The sequence below is a fragment of the Scyliorhinus canicula genome, chromosome 17, assembly GCF_902713615.1.
Source record: "Scyliorhinus canicula chromosome 17, sScyCan1.1, whole genome shotgun sequence".
Lineage (NCBI taxonomy): Eukaryota > Metazoa > Chordata > Chondrichthyes > Carcharhiniformes > Scyliorhinidae > Scyliorhinus > Scyliorhinus canicula.
The window spans coordinates 48,053,153-48,075,014 of NC_052162.1; the positions used below are offsets into that span (position 1 = coordinate 48,053,153).

General features: G+C 46.1%; 1 protein-coding gene and 1 pseudogene across 7 annotated transcripts in view; both read left to right on the forward strand.

Annotated features, from left to right (window-relative positions):
• nlgn3a (neuroligin 3a) overlaps positions 1–21,862 on the forward strand; it is a 336,056-nt gene that overhangs the window by 134,143 nt on the left and 180,051 nt on the right. The gene's annotated exons all lie outside the window — the stretch shown is intronic.
• LOC119952511 lies at positions 20,342–20,514 on the forward strand (annotated as a pseudogene).

The following is a 21,862-nucleotide window of genomic DNA, read 5'->3' on the forward strand; positions in this document are numbered from 1 at the left end:
AGGATCCATGGATCAAAAATGATAACAACAAAATAAAGGATTCAACAGAAAGAGCCCTTGCAAGAGAGACTGCAACTAATGTTACCTATGATGTATGGAGACCCATGCATGTGCATGAAAATATCACTGAGATTGAAGGATTCTATTATGTTCTAAGGTTAGGGAACAGGAATATTTTGAAGTACGTAGAAGGAATGTTTTATATTTATTCTTTCATGAGATGTGGATGCTACTGGCTAGTCCAGCATTTATTGCCCATCCCTAAGTGCCCTTGAGAAGGTGGTGGTGAACCACTTCTTGAACCTTACCAATTATCAGCCCAAGCCTGAATGTTGCTGCAATCAATGTGGTGCAGGTACATCCACAGTGCTCTTCGGAAGTTTCAGGGCTTTGATCCAGCGACAGTGCAGATATGGCAACAAATGTTCCAAGTCAGGGTGGTGTGTGGCTTGGAAGAGAACTTTGCCGGTGTTGGCTTTCCTTTGCATCTGCATGTTGTCCACATTTGCTGTGTTTGGACGCAGGCTCCTTCAATATCTGAGGGTTTGGAAATGGACTTGAAAATTATCTAGTCATCAGTAAACATCCACCTAATTTTATGGTCAAGGGAAGGTCATTGATGAAGCAGCTGAAGATTGTTGGACCTACCCTGTGGAACTCCTACAGTGACGTACTGAACTAAGGTGATTGACCTCCAACAATCACAGCCATCTTCCTTTGTGTTAGGTATGACTCCAACCAGTGGAGAGTTCTCCCCTTGATTCCCATTGGCTCTAGTTTTGCGAGGGCTTCTTAATGCCATCCTTGGTCAAACGCTGGCTTGAGTCACTCACCTCACCTCTTGAGTTCAGCTATTTTGTCCATGCTTGGACCAAGGTTGTAATGAGGCTAGGAACTCAGTGGCCCTGGTGGAACCCAAACTGAGCTTCGTTGAGCAGGTTATTTACAAGTAAGTGCCACTTGATACCACTGTCGATGAAACCTTGTGTCTCTTTGCTGATGGTTGAGAATAAACTGATGGTGCAGTAATTGGCCCTGTTGAATTTGTCCTGCTTTTTGTGCATACCTGAGCAAGTTTCCCCATTGCTGGGTAGACACCTGTTTTGTCGCTGTACTGGAAAAGCTTATCTAGGGGCACAGCTAATTGTGTAGCACAGGCTTCAGTAATATTGCTGGAATGTTGTCAGGACCCATTGCCGTTGCAATATCCAGTGCAGCCTGCCATTACTTGATCACATGAAGTGAATGAATTGGCTGTAGATAGACATCTGTGACACTGGTGCTCTCAGGAGGCTGAGATAGATCATCCACTGGGCACTTCGATCTGAAGAATGTTGCAAAAGCTTCAGCCTCATATTTTGCACTGAAAAGCTGGGCTCCTCCATCATTGAGTGCAGGGATATTTGTGGTGTTTCCTCAAGTTAGTTGTTTAGTTGTCCACCACCATTGCATTTGGTAGGACTGTAAAGCTTGGATATGATCCGCTGGTTGCGGGATCACATAGCACTATCACACACTGCTTCTTCTGTTTGGCATGCAAGTTGTCGTGTGTTGCACTTTCAGCCGGCTGCTCCTGGCTGCCCTTCTGCACTCTTCACTGAACCAGGGTTGATCTCCTGGCTTTCTGGTACTGGAGTTTGGGGGATATGCCGGACTATGAGATTGCAGATTGTGGCTGAGTACAATTTTGCTGCTGATAGCTTAGAGCACCTCACGGATGTCCATGTTTTGAATTTTGAGTTACTGCACCTGTTTGAAATGTGTCCTTTTTCTCACACAAAATGGTAGAGGATAGGGTCAGTGTGAAGACAGGACATCATCTCCACAAGGACTTTTCAGTGTCACACCTACCAATGCTGTCATGGACAGATGCACCCAGTACAGGTAGTTTAATGAGGACTAGTTCAAGTAGTTTTTTTTCTCTTTTTGGTTCCCTGATCACTGATTACGGAGCCAGTCTAGCAGCTATGTCTGTTAAAATTCGGTTAGCTCAGTCACTAATGGTGCTACCAAGAAACTCTTGGTGATGAACATTGAAGTCTCCCGCTCAGATACATTCTGTGTCTTTGCCATCCTTAGTGCTTTTCAAGTGGTGTTCAACATGGAGGAGTACTGATTCATCAGCCGCCACGTGGTAGTTGGTAATCAGCAGGAGGTTTGACCAATGCCATCAGAGTTCATTGGGTTCAGAGTTAATGTTGAGGATTCCAAGAGCAACACCTACCCAATTGTTTTTAAAAAAAATGTATTTTATTACAAACATGTATCAAAACTGGTTACAGCAAACAGACACTCTGGGAAACATACTTCCCATCAATCAATTATACAGTCTGTAACAGATTTTTCCTCTTTTTCACCCCCCACTCCCCCACGGCGAACAGCCCCTCAAACATGGTCGCAAACATCCCCCACCTTTCCTCAAACCCCTCTGAAGAGCCCCATAATTCATAATTTATCTTCTCTAATCGCAGGAAGTCGTACAAGTCACCCAACCAAGCCGGTACCCCAGGTAGCGATGCCGAACACCTACCCATTTGTTAACCGCTGTGCCCTACCTCTGGTAAGTTTGACCTATCAGTGACACAAGATATACCCAGGGGTGGCAGTGGTGATGGTGGTGTCTGACATATTGTCTGTAAGGTATGATTCCGTTACTATGACTATGTGGTGACCAGCCTGTACGACAGCTCTTCCAATTTTGACACAAGCCTCCAGATGTTATAAAGGAGGACTTTGCAAGCTTGACTAGGCCGTCTGTGCATTGCCATTTTCAGATCGACGTGGAGCGGTCAATTCAGTTTCATGCCTTTTAGACTTCATTGTAGTTTCATACGACTGAATAGCCTGGGCAGTTAAGAGTCATCCACGTTGCAGTGGATCCAGTCACATGTAGGCCAGGTAAGGATGGCACATTTCTTTCCCTGAAGGACATTAGTGAACCAGGTGGATTTGTACAGGCTTAAACTGCGATTCCATTCACCTATCAATATAAAGAATTTGAACCTTGTTTAGTCATGCAAGCACTAACATGGGTTTGAATGAGAGCGAGCTCAAGCTATTACAGAAAAAGCACAAGGTAGAATACAACAAATGCCAACAGCTGAACAGCTGGTTCATACAAGGAGATGAGAATATTGTTTTGTTCTTCCACTTAATGCAATGGCTGGGTGCATAAAGTGGTTTATCCACAAATGCTGCCAGACCTACCGAGTTTTATTTGAGATTTTCAGCATTGCAAATTTTGTTTTTATTGTTGTCCTGCAATGCCATCTTTCTGAGGCAAGATTAAATGCCATTCATGCGGAGATTTGCAATAGCACAGAATTACTGCTGACGCGAGTGCCAAAATGGACAGACAATGCCTACTGATTTGTGTAGGTCGATATTGCTGGACACTGAGTTCTCCAAACTTTACTGCTCTCTTTCCCAAAGAGAAACCAATCATAACCAACTTTGTTTCGATTGCAAAACAGCCATGATCCCAATGGAAGCATTGATGAGATCCTGATACTGCACTGATGGTTTGCCTAATTGAGTTTGTCAAAGTTACTGGCACAGTGCACACAATCATTGATCCATTCATATTTTAGAATCATACAATTGTACAGCACAGAAGAAATCCATTTGGTCCATCAAGTCTGCACTGACTCTTGAAGAACAGTCCAATTAGAATCAATTACTGCTCTTTCCCCAGATCGCTGTCTTTTTTCTCCTTCAAGTAATTACCCAATTCACTTTTCAAGGCTACTATTAAATCTATATCCATCACCCAATCAGGCAGTGGATTCCAAATCTTAACCACACATTCTGTAAAGAGAGGTAACAGATTTGGTTATATCATACGTGAGATATCAGTGGCTGTTGAATGCTTGATCCATCCTCCAAATTGATGCATGTGGCACCTCTTCAATACTGACTTTGTATTATACCTTTTAATTGATATCAGTCTTTGTCTTTAATCATTAGACAACTAAAAGAGGGTGCTCATCTGGTGTGGACTATCTGGGCATTTCGAAACTTCTCTCATTGTACTCCTCCGGAAGAAACCTATGAAACTTAATTTGCATTGCTACTTAAGTGTCTCACTGTGTCAACCTCTGTGCTGCTAATTCGTGAGGGTGATGAGTATTGGTAAAATAAGTAGTGCTTTGCTGCTGTGCCAGGAGACATGCTGGCTCCTCTTCATGTGAAAAGAGGGCAGATGGAACTTAATTTTTCCATTAGCACAGATATTCACTGGTGTACTGTAATCTATTGTCAGTAAATGCATGCTTATACAATTAAGTATTATCTGTGAAGTACGATACACGAGCAAGATGGGAATTAAGAACATATTAACAAGCATAGGATAAGGGGACAAAGGAGCAAAAATAAAATTTAGAACTGAAGTGAGGAAGCCGTACATGTGAAAAATGATCATAAGAAATTGACTTTCAGACAAAACAATGGAGGCAAAATCCCGAGAATCATGTAAGAAGCAATTGGTGTGATTTTGGAAGGAAAAGAGTTTGCTGGCTGAGATGTGCTAAATGGCCTTCATGTGCATCTATCTTGTAAATATTTTTGATGTACATTCATAGTTTATTTTGGTTTGCTTTTAGAAATAAATCTTTTAAAATTACACTCCGTGGGAATTTTGTGGGGCTCGCAAAAGCTGGAAACATGGCTTGGGGGTTAACTTAATCAGGCAGGATGCGATATCTTGATTTCCTAATTAATCTTATTTCAACAAATAATGATGAAGCACAGATGAATAATGTGAAACCAATGCAATGTGAAATTAAATGTATAAAAATAACTGTGCCAGCATTGTATTCTGAAGTCTCATCTCAATGGCAATGGAGTTGGTCAGGCAAATTTTCACTGTGATGCAGAGTCTCCTGTAGTGATCTCTGTATATGTTAATACATGATTAATTAAGGTGTAGTCAGTACAGTCAGATTATCACTAGGTGGCAACACTAACAGGAACTATATAAGGAGTTTCCCTCTTATTCTTAGTGTTTGTGTGTGTTGCAGCGAGAGGATGGATGTGACCAGCTCAGAGTGTAACATGTTACATATTACTCATTTGTCTTGCTGAGCTGTATTTAACTTGATAAACAATCAAGGTCCTCCTGTTGATGACAAATTATTTATTGAGTAACAAAATAATATACTTGTGAGTTATTTTACTTTAATACTTTGACTAGTAATAGAATTAACTAAGATGAAATTAAATTGGGCATCAAGGTTGCGCAGTGGTTAGCATTGCTGCCTCACGGCGCCAAGATCCCGGCTCTGGGTCACTATCTGTGTGGAGTTTGCACATTCTCCCCATGTTTGCGTGGGTTTCTCCCCCACAACCCAAAGGTGCAGAGTAGATCAATTGGCCACGCTAAATTGCCCCTTAATTGGAAAAAATGAATTGGGTACTCCAAATTTATTTTGAAAAAGATTAGATTAAATTAACAATTAATATAACACACTACATTCTGAGCTGGTCACGACTATCCTCTCGCTGCAATACACACACACTAACACTAAGAAAGAGCGGGAAACTCCTTATATAGTTCCTGTTAGTGTTGCCATCTCGTGATCATCTGAAATTAAATGAAATGAAAATCGCTTATTGTCACGAGTAGGCTTCAATGAAGTTACTGTGAAAAGACCCTAGTCGCCACATTCCGGCGCCTGTCCGGGAGGCTGGTACGGGAATCGAACCGTGCTGCTGGCCTGCTTGGTCTGCTTTAAAAGCCAGCGATTTAGCTCAGTGAGCTCAACCATCTGGCTGTACTGACTGCACATTAACTAATCATGTATTAACATATGCAATGATTACAACACCTCATGCTTAACATGGAGGCTCTTTTATAGCCCGCTTGACCCGTTGCATTGTGAGTTGCTGACGGGATTTAACAATGAAACAATTCCCTCACTGTGGAATTGCATGTGTTGTCTGTACACAGTGCTAGAGATTACAAGTTTTACTTGTAATCATGTGGGAAATGTGGAATAACAAGACAGCAGACGTGGTGCACACTTCCAGTTCTGGCATCCAAGATGGCGCACCACTGACAAAATTCCTCCCTTTGTGTAGCCATCTCCTTTGCATATGACACATGTTATTTGACTACAGTTCTACTACTTATTAACCTTGATGCTTTCCTCAAATTGATGCAGCTTATTTCGGATAGCCTCCTCGATCCACACTGTTGTCAAATTGATTTGACCTAGTCTGTGGCATCTTACGAAGAGAGTGGACTTAGATAGTTATTCCTCGTGGCTCTAAAAAGAATCAACCAGCATTTAGTATCCATGGCAGTGAACCTTCCTTTCTCAATTTGCTGTTGCAACATGGTTGTCCATGCCCTACACTTCACCCACTTCAAAGCTGTCTTGCACGCCTTATTGCTATATTAGTTAAGTGACTGTTTGAATGATGCAAAATAAGCATTATTACAAATTTGTTGCAATTGACTGTGAAGCCAGTTTTCAAGTTGATACTACTGTTTAGAACTGTAAATAGCTTGGGGGACAGACAGAAATTGTTGGCACTACCCATTCTGATTTTCCGTGGACATTCATTTAGGAGACCGCAATTGTGCTAGATACAGACAGCTTCCAAGCTAAAATAGGGGTCAAGAGTTTAACATGCCCACAACCCACCCACAAATCAGCGAATGTATAGATGGGGAGGTGACCATTCCAATACTACTTTAAAAGGATATTGACCTGCTCACATTTAAAATTATGCTTGGGTTATATTAGATATAATAATTGTTAGCTTTTTAACAAGTTGTTGAATTTTAGAGCAGTTGTAGTGGCTATGAAACTTTCTGAAATCTGAAGGAGATACAAATAATTCATGATTCCTTCCAGGAATTTTATTCTAGCTACAGAAAGAGTAGCAGCAGCAAAGATGGAAGGAGACTATGGAGCTACATCTGCAGCAACAACAGATAGAACAATCATTGGCAAAGATATTCTTATCCTGTCTGCAGAGTCTAAATGCCCAGAGTAACACACATCAGGGTCCCTGTATCACGATCCCAGACGAGACCCCAACAGTGGTTAACATACTGGTCAGAAACCCCAATAATTGATTTTATTTTGTAAGACTGTGTGGAAAGGATACTTTGTTCCAGGAGTGAATGCTCAAAAAAAATAGGACTTTGGTATTTTAATTGAAAACTTTATTATGAACACAGCATTTAAATCTTTAACCTCATACCGAAAATAGCTTAGTTACCCTGTAAACAATACAATCAATACAGTAAAAACAATCCCCTTAATTACTATCTCTATTCCCAATTAAACAACAAGAAAGGAAAAACATACAGCTCTCAGTCCATGCTATACCCAATGGCACAGGTTAATACTTGCTTTCAAGAACAGGGGCGCAATTCTCCCAAAGGGAGACAAACAGCCGACACCGGGGTGAAACCCAGAATGTTTCACTCCAGCGTCGGAGGCCGCTCCTTGCCCCCTATTCTCCCCCCCCCCCCACCCCCAGGGGGCTAGGAGCGGCAGCGCGTGAATTTTGCGCGCCGGGCCTTGACGCTTGCGCCAAAGCGGCGTGCCCGGAATGACGCGGCCGGCGGCGCCTAAGTGACAACAGACGCGCATGCGCAGGTTGGCTGGCGCCAATCCGTGCATGCGCGGTTGCTGTCTTCCCCTCCGCTGCCCTGCAAGACATGGCGGCTTGATCGTGCGGGGCGGCGGAGTGAAAAGAGTGTGACTTTTAGAGACGCTGGCCCAATGATCGATGGGCACCGATCACGGGTCAGACACCTCCTGAGCGCGCCCGTGGTGCTCGATCCTCCCTCCACCCCCCACAGGCCCCACTGCAGCTGTCGCGCGATGTTCACGCCGGCAGCGACCAGGTGTGGTTGGTGCCGGCATGAACCGGTCGGGTTCAGCAGGCGGCTCGGTCCATCCGTGCCGGAGAATCGCCGGTCGCCGTTAGAAATGGCGAGTGGCGATTCTCCGAGCGGCCTGTCGCAAAACGCGACACGCCATTTTGGGGGGTGTGGGCGAATCGCAGGGGGTGCTAGGGCAGCGTGGCATGATTCACCCGGCCCTCCCACGATTCTCCCACCCAACGTGGGGGTCGGAGAATCGCGCCCCAGATTTGGCTCCTGCTGGAACCCCTACAGACTCTGGCTGGATGTATTCAAAAGCTGTTTCAACTGGTTTGTTTAACACCTTCCCCTTGGCCGCAGACAAGTCTGCAATGCTTTAAATACTATTCTTTTTAACTATCCGACTGTGAGAACAAAAGATCATACTTGTGGTCTAAAGGGTTAACCAGATCACAACTCAATTTCAAATCCTTCTCACAATATCTGAATCTTTCTCACAATTCCAACCCAGCAATGGCATCTCCACTAGCTGAAAATAAATTAACTCCACAGGCCGAAAACACATTAACTCCCCAGGGACTCCCTCTAGTCAACCAACTGTGCATTAGCCCAGGCTTTTATGATAGTCAATTTCACCTCTGGTTCCTAAAAGCTTTCTGGTCTTGCAAAACCAGGTTATGTTAAAATTATGCAGTCATTATTTTAAGAGTTATTTTAAACTCTTGCAGTCAAAAACACTCTAACCCAGGCTTTTAACTCTTGAATTGCCAAATGGTCCATTATGATCCAATATATGTAAAATCCTGCATTTGTCACACCTGAGGAGCAGTGCATAAGGAGGCTGCACCTCTCTGGATAGACTGTCAAATAGTTGCTTCAACTCTTGTAAAAAGACCTGATAACCTGGTGCAATAGTTGGCCCTGCATTTCCTGTGCAGTCAATTTAACTACAACCCTGAAATCCTTTGCCTTCTGTTGCTTCATGTGCTGCCAAAATGGAATCAGTAACAGCAGTCAATCTGCAGTTCATCCTTGCGTTAAACAGGTGACTGACACCATGTTTGGCACAGTAAAGGCTTTCAATATTCCCCAAGGATACCTGAAAGCACCAGGAGACTGAGATTTTCACAGGTTGCCTGCAACCTTCCCCAAATCTTGGGCGTTATCAGCTGCACCATGGGCTCTTGTTGACAATCCCAGAGTTGCGAATTGCAAGAGTTTTCACTTTATTGATGTACAACTTTCATGTGATCACCAACAACTGCCAGGATGGCTTTATATTGCAAAAACAGCTCTTTACTGTCTGCTGCACAATTCCCCCACCCCTCAGCACTTCTCCCGCCCCTCCGCTCACCCCACCTTTTCCATTCTTTGTGACTACATAGCAAGTGAATGGGTGGTTACTGAGGGACAAGTGCGCATATATTAGACTTGATGATTCCAAATCACGTCTGCCCACTCTCCCGCATTCTCCCCACCCTAAGCTTAAGGATATCCAGAACTCTGCTGTCCGTGTCACATTGTGGTTCACCCATCGCCTCCATGCTCGCTTACTTCAGTTATTTCTTTGTTGAGCAAGATCTCCATTTTCAAATTCTCATTATTTCTTTTCAAATCCCACCATGGCTATATCCCTCCCTATCTCTGCAAGCCTTTATTTATTTTAAATCTTTTTATTGACATTTTCAAAATTTATAAACAGTTATATACATTGTTAGCCGCGCTTATTTACTGTATTATACAGAAAGGTTTGTCTTGTCCTTGCCTTATTCGAACCTATTTACATTCTGCCGCCCTCTGGCTTGGCTTGTGGTCCATCCCGCCCCCCCCCCCCCCCACGCTCAACCTGCCCCTCCCTGCCCCCCCCCCCCCCTGTCCTTGTGTCTCTCCCCTTCCTCCCCACCCCTCTCTTTTCTCCCCCATCAACTTCACCTGAGGTTCCCCTGTGATTGGAGGGGGGTAGCCCCCACCCTCCCACACTGTTCCTTTTTGTGTCTTTCCAGCCTTTTCTCCTCTCTTCCCCCCCCCCCCCCCACCACCCCCTCCCCCCCACCTCCCAGGTTGCACATTCATATGGTTTCCCCCGTCTTTATTTTCTCTTATCCTTTCTCTTTTCTTTCTGTCTTTCCCGTTTCCCTGTCTTACTTGTTGCTGGTCTCGAACAGGTTTTGTAACAGGCCGAAGAACTGCCCCCATGCATCTAGGAAGCCTTTCTCTGACCCTCGGATGGAATACTTAATCTTCTCCAGGTGGAGAAATTCCGAGAAATCAGCTAGCCAGTCTGCAGCTGTGGGTGGTGCTGCTGATTGCCAGCCGAGCAGGATTCTCCGGCGTGCGATTACGGAAGCGGAAGCTAGAGCGCGGCCCTCTTCCCCCTGTGCCGCTCTGATACCCCAAAGATTGCCACAATTGGGCATGGCTTCACCTTCACCCCCACAACCTTGGACATTGCCTCGGAGAAGGCTGTCCAGAACCCAGCAAGCTTGGGACAAGCACAGAATATGTGGGTGTGGTTGGCCGGGCCCCTCTGGCACCATTCACACTTGTCCTCCACCTCCGGGAAGAACCTGCTTTTTCGGGTTCTGGTCAGGTGTGATCTGTGCACCACTTTGAGTTGCATGAGGCTAAGCCTTGCGCATGAGGAAATGGAGTTGGCCCGGTTCAGTGCTTTGCTCCAGAGTCCCCACCCCACTTCTGTCCCCAGTTAATCCTCCCATTTCCATCTGGTCTTGTCCAGTGGTGTTCGGGCTCTGTCCAGTAGCTGTCCACACATTTTCCCACATAGTCCCCGTTCTTTATTATCTGTGCTTATCTGATCCTCTAATCTGGTTTCTGGGGCCTCCTGTAAGCCTTTCAAGCCCCACAACCCTCCAAGATGCCATGATAAGAACATAAGAACTAGGAGCAGGAGTAGGCCATCTGGCCCCTCGAGCCTGCTCCGCCATTCAATGAGATCATGGCTGATCTTTTGTGGACTCAGCTCCACTTTCCGGCCCGAACACCATAACCCTTAATCCCTTTATTCTTCAAAAAACTATCTATCTTTACCTTAAAAACATGTAATGAAGGAACCTCAACTGCTTCACTGGGCAAGGAATTCCATAGATTCACAACCCTTTGGGTGAAGAAGTTCCTCCTAAACTCAGTCCTAAATCTACTTCCCCTTATTTTGAGGCTATGTCCCCTAGTTCTGCTTTCACCCGCCAGTGGAAACAACCTGCCCGCATCTATCCTGTCTATTCCCTTCATAATTTTAATGTTTCTATAAGATCCCCCCTCATCCTTCTAAATTCCAACGAGTACAGTCCCAGTCTACTCAACCTCGCATCATAATCCAACCCCTCCAGCTCTGGGATTAACCTAGTGAATCTCCTCTGCACACCCTCCAGTGCCAGTACGTCCTTTCTCAAGTAAGGAGACCAAAACTGAACACAATACTCCAGGTGTGGCCTCACTAACACCTTATACAATTGCAACATAATCTCCCTAGTCTTAAACTCCATCCCTCTAGCAATGAAGGACAAAATTCTATTTGCCTTCTTAATCACCTGTTGCACCTGTAAACCAACCTTCTGTGACTCATGCACTAGCACACCGAAGTCTCTCTGCACAGCGGCATGCTTTAATATTTTATCGTTTAAATAATAATCCCGTTTGCTCTTATTCCTACCAAAATGGATAACCTCACATTTGTCAACATTGTATTCCATCTGCCAGACCCTAGCCCATTCACTTAACCTATCCAAATCCCTCTGCAGACTTCCAGTATCCTCTGCACTTTTCGCTTTACCACTCATCTTAGTGTCATCTGCAAACTTGGACACATTGCCCTTGGTCCCCAACTCCAAATCATCTTTGTAAATTGTGAACAATTGTGGGCCCAACACGGATCCCTGAGGGACACCACTAGCTACTGATTGCCAACCAGAGAAATGCCCATTAATCCCCACTCTTTGCTTTCTATTAATTAACCAATCCTCAATCCATGCTACTACTTTACCCTTAATTCCATGCATCTTTATCTCATGCAGCAACCTTTTGTGTGGCACCTTGTCAAAGGCTTTCTGGAAATCCAGATATCCCACATCCATCGGCTCCCCGTTATCTACTGCACTGGTAATGTCCTCAAAAAATTCCACTAAATTAGTTAGGCATGACATGCCCTTTATGAACCCATGCTGCGTCTGCCCAATGGGACAATTTCTATCCAGATGCCTCGCTATTTCTTCATTGATGATAGATTCCAGCATCTTCCCTACTACCGAAGTTAAGCTCACTGGCCTATAATTTCCTGCTTTCTGCCTACCTCCTTTTTTAAACAGTGTTGTCACGTTTGCTAATTTCCAATCCACCGGGACCACCCCAGAGTCTAGTGAATTTCGGTAAATTATCACTAGTGCATCTGCAATTTCCCTAGCCATCTCTTTTAGCACTCTGGGGTGCATTCCATCAGGGCCAGGAGACTTGTCTACCTTTAGCCCCATTAGCTTGCCCATCACTACCTCCTTAGTGATAACAATCCTCTCAAGGTCCTCACCTGTCATAGCCTCATTTCTGTCAGTTGCTGGCATGTTATTTGTGTCTTCCACTGTGAAGACCGACCCAAAAAACCTGTTCAGTTCCTCAGCCATTTCCTCATTTCCCATTATTAAAACTCCCTTCTCATCCTCTAAAGGACCAAAATTTACCTTAGCCACTCTTTTTTGTTTTATATATTTGTAAAAACTTTTACTGTCTGTTTTTATATTCTGAGAAAGTTTACTCTCATACTCTATCTTACTCTTCTTTGTAGCTTTTTTAGTAGCTTTCTGTTGCCCCCTAAAGATTTCCCAGTCCTCTAATCTCCCAGAAATCTTTGCCACTTTATATGCTTTTTCCTTCAATTTGATACTCTCCCTTATTTCCTTAGATATCCACCGTCGATTTTCCCTCTTTCTACCTTCCTTTTTGTTGGTATAAACCTTTGCTGAGCACTGTGAAAAATCGCTTGGAAGGTTCTCCACTGTTCCTCAACTGTTCCACCATAAAGTCTTAGCTCCCAGTCTACCTTAGCTAGTTCTTCTCTCATCCCCTTGTAATCTCCTTTGTTTAAAAACAAAACACTAGTATTTGATTTTACTTTCTCACCCTCCATCTGTATTTTAAATTCCACCATATTGTGATCGCTCCTTCCGAGAGGATCCCTAACTATGAGATCATGAATCAATCCTGTCTCATTACACAGGACAAGATCTAGGACCGCTTGTTCCCTCGTAGGTTCCATTACATACTGTTCTAGGAAACTATCGCGGATACATTCTATAAACTCCTCCTCAAGGTTGCCTTGACCGACCTGGTTAAACCAATCGACATGTAGATTAAAATCCCCCATGATAACTGCTGTACCATTTCTACATGCATCAGTTATTTCTTTGTTTATTGCCTGCCCCACCATAACGTTACTATTTGGTGGCCAATAGACTACTCCTATCAGTGACTTTTTCGCCTTACTATTCCTGATTTCCACCCAAATGGATTCAACCTTATCCTCCATAGCACCGATGTCATCCCTTGCTATTGCCCGGATGTCATCCTTAAATAACAGAGCAACACCACCTCCCTTAATCCACTCTGTCCTTCTGAATAGTTTGATACCCTCGGATATTTAACTCCCAGTCGTGACCATCCTTTAACCATGTTTCACTAATGGCCACTAAATCATAGTCATTTACGATGATTTGTGCCATCAACTCATTTGCTTTATTCCGAATACTACGAGCATTCAGGTAAAGTAGACTTATGTTGGTTTTTTTACCTCTGTTTTGAATCTTAACATCTCCAGTTTTATTTCTTTTGTTATTACTGGGCCTATTCACTGGGCTCCCCTCAGTCACTGTACCTTGTACGGTCGCCCTTTTAGATTTTTGACTATGTCTTCTCTGCCTTGCACTTTTCCCCTTACTTCCTTTTGCTTCTGCCCCTGTTTTACTACCTTCCAACTTCCTGCATCGGTTCCCATCCCCCTGCCACATTAGTTTAAACATTAGTTTGATGCCAGAGGGCAGTGCACCATTTTTAATGCTGGGGTGGGGGGGGGGGGGGGGGGGAACTGGATTGAAGGGGAGCTGAAGGGGGAGCTGATGCGGGGCCAGCTGGGGGAGTCGAGTGTGCGGAGGGCCGGGTCATTGTCATGCATGCGGGTTGTGTGTGTGTGTGTGGGGGGGGGGGGGGGGGGGTGATGGCCTCCATGAGGGGCAGGGTGACCTTCCGCTCGACACTGGGATAGGGCCACCTGTTCAAAATGGAATTTTGGATGGAAACCGGCTTGCTCTCCGCCATGCATATATTTGCATGGCCAAAGACTGTGAATTACACCTGGGTGCCGCTCCTAGCACCAGCAGAGACCAGTCCCGATTCTCCACTGGTGGGAGCACTTAGACTCCGGAATGGTGAATCCAGCTGAGACCTTACTGAATAGACTGTTAGAATTATTCCCTGCCTGGAATGGTTTGGTGGGTTCCTTGATTTAGCCACGAAGACATGTCCTACGAGATATTGGTTTGTTGCACACTACATCTGGAGTAACCTACGAAGCTGCCCTTGTCTAAAGCTGAATTGTAAGATGAGGTGGATGACTGATGGCATAAAGGCTGGTGAAGAAACAGGAGAACTCCCAATCCAGTCTGCTGTTCGTAGCTCACTGAGGAATTATTCAACAACAAAAAAAAACTTGTTTCTCTTGGCTCCATAAAAATACTTTGATACTCTGCTGGTTGGTAGGTAGCCCCAACTTCAGGACTTGCTCAGGATATGAATGATGGTAGGAAATACATATTTTTTCATCCGTGACATCCCTCGCTCAACCAATACCTGCAAAAATCAGATTACTTGATCTGTTTTTACAGTTATGCAATTTGCAGAATGAGTGCTGGATTTGCCAACATAACAATCATTGCACTCCAAGCATAATTAATGCTGTGAAGTGCTTTGAGATGTTTTGACGATGTGATAACGTGGTGTATAAATGTAAGGATTTCGTTCTTATGTTCTGATCAGTCATTACTTTTAATGCACCATAATTAGCCAGTCATAAATATGAACTCAATAGGCCCCAAACTGTCTTTGACAGCAATAGTAAGTTAATGATTGCATCTCCCTTGTTTGTGAGGTGTATTTCTATTTGCTGAAATTTCTATTGGAATATTTGGGCTGCAGTTTTCTTAGGCAAGAGCATCTCAATTGAGTGAAGCCAGAGCGAATGTCCTCGTTGAGTAGGCAAACAATATGCAGGAAAGTTCCCTTCTCTACAATGGCCAGCACTCAATTCCTGCCTTGGGTGACTGTGTGGTGTTTGCATTTTGTCCCCGTGTCTGCGTGGGTTTCCTCCGGGTGCTCCAGTTTCCTCCTAGAGTCCAAAGAAATGCAGGTTAGGTGGATTGGCCATAATAAATTGTCCCTTTGTGTCCAAAAGCTTAGGTGGGGTTACTGGGTTACAGGGATGGGGTGGCAGCGTGGGCTTAAGTAAGTAATGTGCTCGTTCCAAGGGCCGGTGCTGACTTGATGGGCCGAATGGTCTTCTTCTGCACTAGGGTAATTCTCAACAGGATGGGAAGTGCTGGCTGAAAACGTCAACACACAGTTCATCATCTAATTTATGAAGATTCATTGATGCAGGCAACAAAGGTGAATATTACACCTGATCACTGCACTTCTGACAATCACTCCCTGCAGCAATCCATACACAATCATTCCTCACATTCCAAATCCTCCTCCTCCACTCACAATGGGACACAGCACCATCTTTCCCCCTCACCCCAACCGTAAAGTAAAGTCACAGTAGTTCCGGATGATTACATAGGTGCTTTCCCCTGAACTGCACCTCAGGGAGGGACAAGGTTCAGAAGGCGGACAGGGTCTTCATGAATAACCTCAGCCAGTATGGAATTGAACCCACACTGTTAGCCTCGCTCTGCGTCACAAACCAACTGCTCAGCCAACTCAATTAAACCAGCCCTGGTCGCTAACAGGCAGTAACTTTACCTGAAGTGGGAAAGTGTTTTACTCCTCTGCTAACTGCTTTTATATTTCATACACAGGCCACTTTCTCACACAAGACCACCTCCGCATCCTACTCTCAATGTCGCAGCATGTACATTTATGAAACTCTCTCATATTTCTCTCTTTCCTCAAGCAACCACGCACATGCAGCACTGTGAATCACTTGCTATTGCCTAACCATTTTGCAGTGTACTGAATCTTGTCATTTATGCTCATTTTCTAGGCCAGTGCCATAACTTGGATATTGTCTTAGAAGGCAGATCTCATAAAAATCCACTAACACTACATCATCCTCCCAAAGCACCGGCATGGAAATTGGCAAACTGGGTTCTATTGATAGCGCATTACAGGATCCGGCAGAGGGTGACTGACAGATTACAAGTGATTGGTGGCCTGTGAAAAGGACTTCCAGAGGTGTACGTTAGTTCCTAGCTCATTTTAAGGGCTCTGACATCAAAAGTAAACTGCTTTCTGCCCACCTGCAATTGTTTGCAAAACTGGTTTTCCGAGTAAGTGTTATATTAAGATTATAGAGCAACATGCTTCAGCTTGTGTGGCATTTTATACAAGAGTCTATGCCACCAGCTCTTGTATCTTTGATTGAAGTTACAACTTGCATGATTCAGACTTGGTGCTCTACCACATCCTTTGCCTCTGAAAAACCTCAGCAATGCATTGATAGAAACATCAATCATCATTCTTTTGCAGTTTGTTCTTGTGCATGCATATCAGTCGGAATGCTGAACTGTAGTTTCATGGGACTGGCACATATTGCCCACTCCACTTAGCAGCATATCTGTTTCTTCACCATCCAATTAACCAATGTCAGTCTTGGTGCCATAAAGCCAGCCAGATCTCCCCAGTAGAATAGGCGATGCTGCAATATCTAACTGCAAGGTTTCGGGCCTGCATCATAATGGCAGTGGATGACTCCGAAGTGAAAATAGGGTGATAAATAAAGCACCACAATCTTTACAGTGCTGGGCAAAGGCAATTGCAGTCGCACCAAAGAAATCATTCTAAATTAATTAGATTGCGAACTGCTCAAGCAGGAAGCCATAACTCTATAAGACATAGGAGCAGAATTAGGCCACTTGGCCCATCGAGTCTGCTCCGCATGCTTAATGAGGGAACCTCCTCCTTTCAATGTTGGAAATGTAGATGGTTTTGGGTTTGCTCCATGGAGCTTATGAAGAGTTAAATAGTACTTTTTCACAACTTCAGGACATTACAAAGGACTTTACAGCCAATGCTATTGTTATAATAAATGTAAATACCGCATCTAATCTCCATGTAGCAAAGTCCTACAAGCAGCGATTAGATAAATAAATAGATAATCTACTCTACTAATTTTGATTTCATTATAATACTGGCCAGGACAACTGTAGAATTTCCCTATTCTCATTCAGATAGTGCCGTTGGACCTTTACCATCTACAAAAGTAAGACAAGTCATCTGAAAGGCAGCACATGCTGACAGCAGCACTCCTTCAATAGTGCACTGACCTGTCAGTCTCTCAGATTATTTTGTTCAATCTCTGGAGAGGTTTGAACCCATGCTCTAATTTGAGGTTACAATGCCACCAGTAAGCCAATGCTGGCATCCTGCCCAACAGCTTAAAGTAGTCAATCAATATAAATCAGTAAATAACAAAGTTAACCATGTGCTGACTAAGGGTGTTGGGTAATGAATATAATCCTTATAAAATTCTGTCCAATTTTGGTGGTATGTTATTGGATTAATCATTAGGAGAGTGACCTCAAATCCAACCGTGGCATTTTGAGAATTTGAATTAATTTTTTAGGGGAATAAAAAGTTTGTATCTGATAGAAGTAGCCTGCAGGCAGATTGTCCTAAAAATTAAACTGGTTAACTGACCTTCTTAATTGAAGGAACCCTACCATTCATACCTGGTCTGGTCTCAATGTGACTCCATTCCTATACCAATGTGACCCCGGAACCAACATGTACCAGAAATTCCAAGTGAATAATTCGTCTCAGCCTCCTCCTGCAGTAGAGCCACATGAGGCGAAAAGGCTACTCCTGCTCCTATTTGTTTATTTCTTAAAATCTTAGGTTCCCAATATCATGGATACTGATGTTCATCTAATTCAATTCACTTCATTCAACATCAAGAAATGCTGTCTCCACCGAACAGAACAAAGATAGTGCTTAAGATCTGCGATCCAAAACTAGAACAAATAACTTGTACTGTTACAGTGTTTCTGTAACACTGCAACTATATCCATCCATTACTATGGAAAATACCCAGGTATGTTGTGTCCACGATAAACAAAACAGCCAATTTAATTCTGATAAATGTGAGGAATGCACTTTGAGTGGTCTAATAGGTAGGATATGCACAATGAATGGGAGGTCCCTAGGGACCTAGGTACAAGTCCATGGATCCCTGAAGACGGTAGCACAGGTAGATAAGGTGGTGAGGAAGGCATACAGAATGCTTGCCTTTATTAGCCGGGGCAGAGAACATAGACGCAGGGAGGTCTTGGTGCAACATTAAAAAACAGACCATGCATGGAATATTATGTGCAATTCCTGTCGCCACACCATCAAGGATGTGATTGCACTGGAGGGGATGCAGAGGACATGCAACAGGATGTTACCTGGGATGGAAAGTTTCAGCTATGAGGACACACTGGATATGCTGGGTTTGTTTTCCCTGGAGCAGAGGACGCTGAGGTGGGATCTGATACTAGGATACAAAATTATGAGGGGCATAGATGGGTAGATTGTTAAAATCGTTTCCTGATGACAGAGGTGTCGAAGGCCACAGGGCATAGATTTAAGAAGAGGTGTAAGTGGTTTGAAGGGAGCGGCTAGGTGCGGCCGCCAGTGGAGCACGTGTGGTCTTTTACGGCCAAAATATCTGTGTGAAACCCTCAATGATTCTGGGACCGCTGAGGGGCGAACAGCGGCGCCGGCTGAAACTCCCAGCTCTTGTGTCGAAAAAGGAAGGAGAAATGCTGGGTCCCTGGCTGCGCATGCACACGGCTGACGACCTACAGCGGTTGTGCCGTTCAACGTAGCGCCGGCTGTGCGCGGGCCCAACCCACCATCCATCAACCCACTGGCCCTTGTAGAAGACTCTCCCAGTCAGCGGCACAGATCCTGGCTGAGTGTGGTGGCGCTGGTCCCAGTCCGCAGCTGCCATGCTGGGTTCCAGCACGGCTGAGACCACACGTGTCCTGCACCGTCGGGAACTTGGGCCATCGGGGGCGGAGCATTGAGGGAGGGCTGGCCGATGGTCCGCTAAAACCACAGCCAAGGCGCATGATGTGATGACGCCAATTCTGAGCGGGCGAAGCATGGCTGACCGGCATCAAACCCTCACCGGCCCTGATTTGGGCGTCGGAATCGATTATCTACCAGATTGCTGATTACGATACTGACGTCGGGCAACAGAGAATCCCACCCTACGGGTGCGATTTTCCCAGCCCCGCGCTGGGCCGTAGAATCGCCGCAACCGCGCCACGCCGCCCTGACAACGGCGCGCGATTCTCCGAGGTGCGGAGAATTGGCACCATTTGCGCTGGTGCGTTTGGCGCGGCGCCGGTAGCGGGTCGCAGGGCCGCCGATTCTCTGGCCTGGATGGGCCGAGCGGCCACCCAGAAAAAGCAGAGTCCCGCCAGCGCCGTCCAAACCTGGTTGCTGCCGGCAGGAACTCTGCGCGAATAGTAGTCGGGGTGGGGGGGGGGGGCATGTATGTGGGGGATGGGGAGGGGGATTCTGTACCCGGGAAGGCTCCTCTGATGGGGTCTGGCGGTCTGGGCCCACCAATTGATGGGCCGGCCTCTCTCTCCCCAGGCCTACTTTGTTGCGTGTCCGGCCCCGGAACCCCCGCCCCATGTTGCGTCCGGGCCGGAGCATTCAGTGCGGCCACCGCGCAAGGGCGGGTTGGCGCGTCGCCACTGCGCATGCGAGGGTTGGCGCCACCCCCTGAGTGCACCAGAAAGTGAGGCTGGATCGGCGTGAACCACTCCAGTGCCGTGCTGGACCCCTGTGGGGGCCAGAATCGCTACTGCCCGCGTCCGTTTCACGCCGTCATGAAACGCGAAAGCGATCACGATGGCGCGGACACTCTGTCCTGTGATCGGAGAATCGCGCCCTATGTTCTCTTGCCGGAGGAGAATTGCTACTCGTTTACATTCCCACTGGGAGTGCAGAGCGGGAAGCAATTCAGTATCTCTCGCCATGCAAATTTATGCATAGTGAGGAATAGGAGGGATTTTCGAGGGAATCCTGCTATCGGACTGCCATTTTGAGTGGAGCCTCTTGGCCAGCCATTCCCGCCCCCTTCCACCCCCCCCCCCCCCCCCACCACCGCCCCCATATCTCGCATCGCAAACCAGCCACCATACCCAAAAAATTACAGTTGTAACACTCCATTCCTGTGACCTGTGTTTGAACCCCACCGATCCTGTAATCGCAACTCATTCATTCATCGCTTCTCGGCCTTTTGGCTAAGATCAGGTGTAGTATTTGCTCTGCCTTTTGGCTCAGATCTGGAATGTCTCTCTTGTGGAGCCATGGGCGGGATTCTCTGACCCCCCCGCCGGGTCGGAGAATCGCCGGGGGCCGGCGTCAACCCCGCCCCCGCCGTGTCCCGAAGTCTCCGGCACCAGAGATTCGACAGGGGCGGGAATCGTGCCGTACCGGTTGGCGAGGGCCCCTCCCCCGGCGATTCTCCAGCCCGCGATGGGCCAAAGTCCCGCCGCAGTCATGCCTCTCCCGCCGGATCAAACCACCTACCTTACCGGTGGGAGTAGGTGGCGCGGGCGGGCTCCAGGGTCCTGGGGGGCGCGCGGGTCAATCTGGCCCTGGGGGGTGCCCCCACAGTGACCTGGCCCACGATCGGGGCCCACCGATCGGCGGGCGGGCCTGTGCCATTGGGGCACCCTTTTCCTTCCGCCTTCGCCATAGTCTTCACCATGGCGGAGGTGGAAGTGACCCCTCCCCTGCGCATGCGCAGGGATGACGTCAGCAGCCACTGACGCTCCGGTGCATGCGCGATATCCGCCGGCCGGCGAAGTCCCTTCAGCCCCGGCTGGCATGGCGCCAAAGGCCTTCCACACCAGCCGGCGGAGCGCCAACCACTCCAGCGTGAGCCTAGCCCCTCAATGTTAGGGCTTGGCCCCTAAAGGTGCGGAAACGTCTGCTCCTTTAGGGCGGCCCAACGCCGGAGTGGTTCGCGCCACTCCATTACGCCGGGACCTCCCCCGCCCCACCGAGTAGGGGAGAATCCCGGTCCATGAATTGAATTCAATCGCTAGTAGTGGGCTGTGATTCACTGCTTCCACAAAACAGCCGCAGCCTTGATTCATTCATAAGTGAGTGATTCTTAGTGCTGAAATCCCAATATTTACAAACATCAACAACATCGAAGAGAGGTAAATGCATTCCAATTACTCAAGCATGTAATTGCAAAGCACTTAACCTTTCTTTTACAAACTGGAAGAGTGTTTCTCACTCTACTCTGTTCAGCCCCTTCATAATTTCCCTCTTAGCCTTCTCTCCAATGAAAATAGTACCAACCTCTCCAATCTATCTTCATAACTGAAATTTCTCATCCCTGGAATGATTCTTGTCAACCTCTCCTGCACCTCTCTCCAATACATTCACATACTTCCGAGAATGTGACAACCAAACTGTACACAGTATTCCAGCTGAGGTTTAACTAGTTCTTGTACAAGTTCAGCATAGTCTCATTGCTCTGGTCTCTATGTCACTATTAATAAAGGACAGGATACTACGTGCTTTATTAACTACTCACTTCACCTGTCCTGCCATCTTCAATGATCTATGCACACATACATCCAGGTTCCTCTGCTACCGCACCCTTTTAAGAATTTTAGCCTGTTACGACTCCCTGGGCTAATGCAGGGTCAATTTACGACTGACTTGACGCAGAGTCACAAGTAAATTAACCAATAATTCTTAGAAAAATGCCCAAAGTCCTCAACC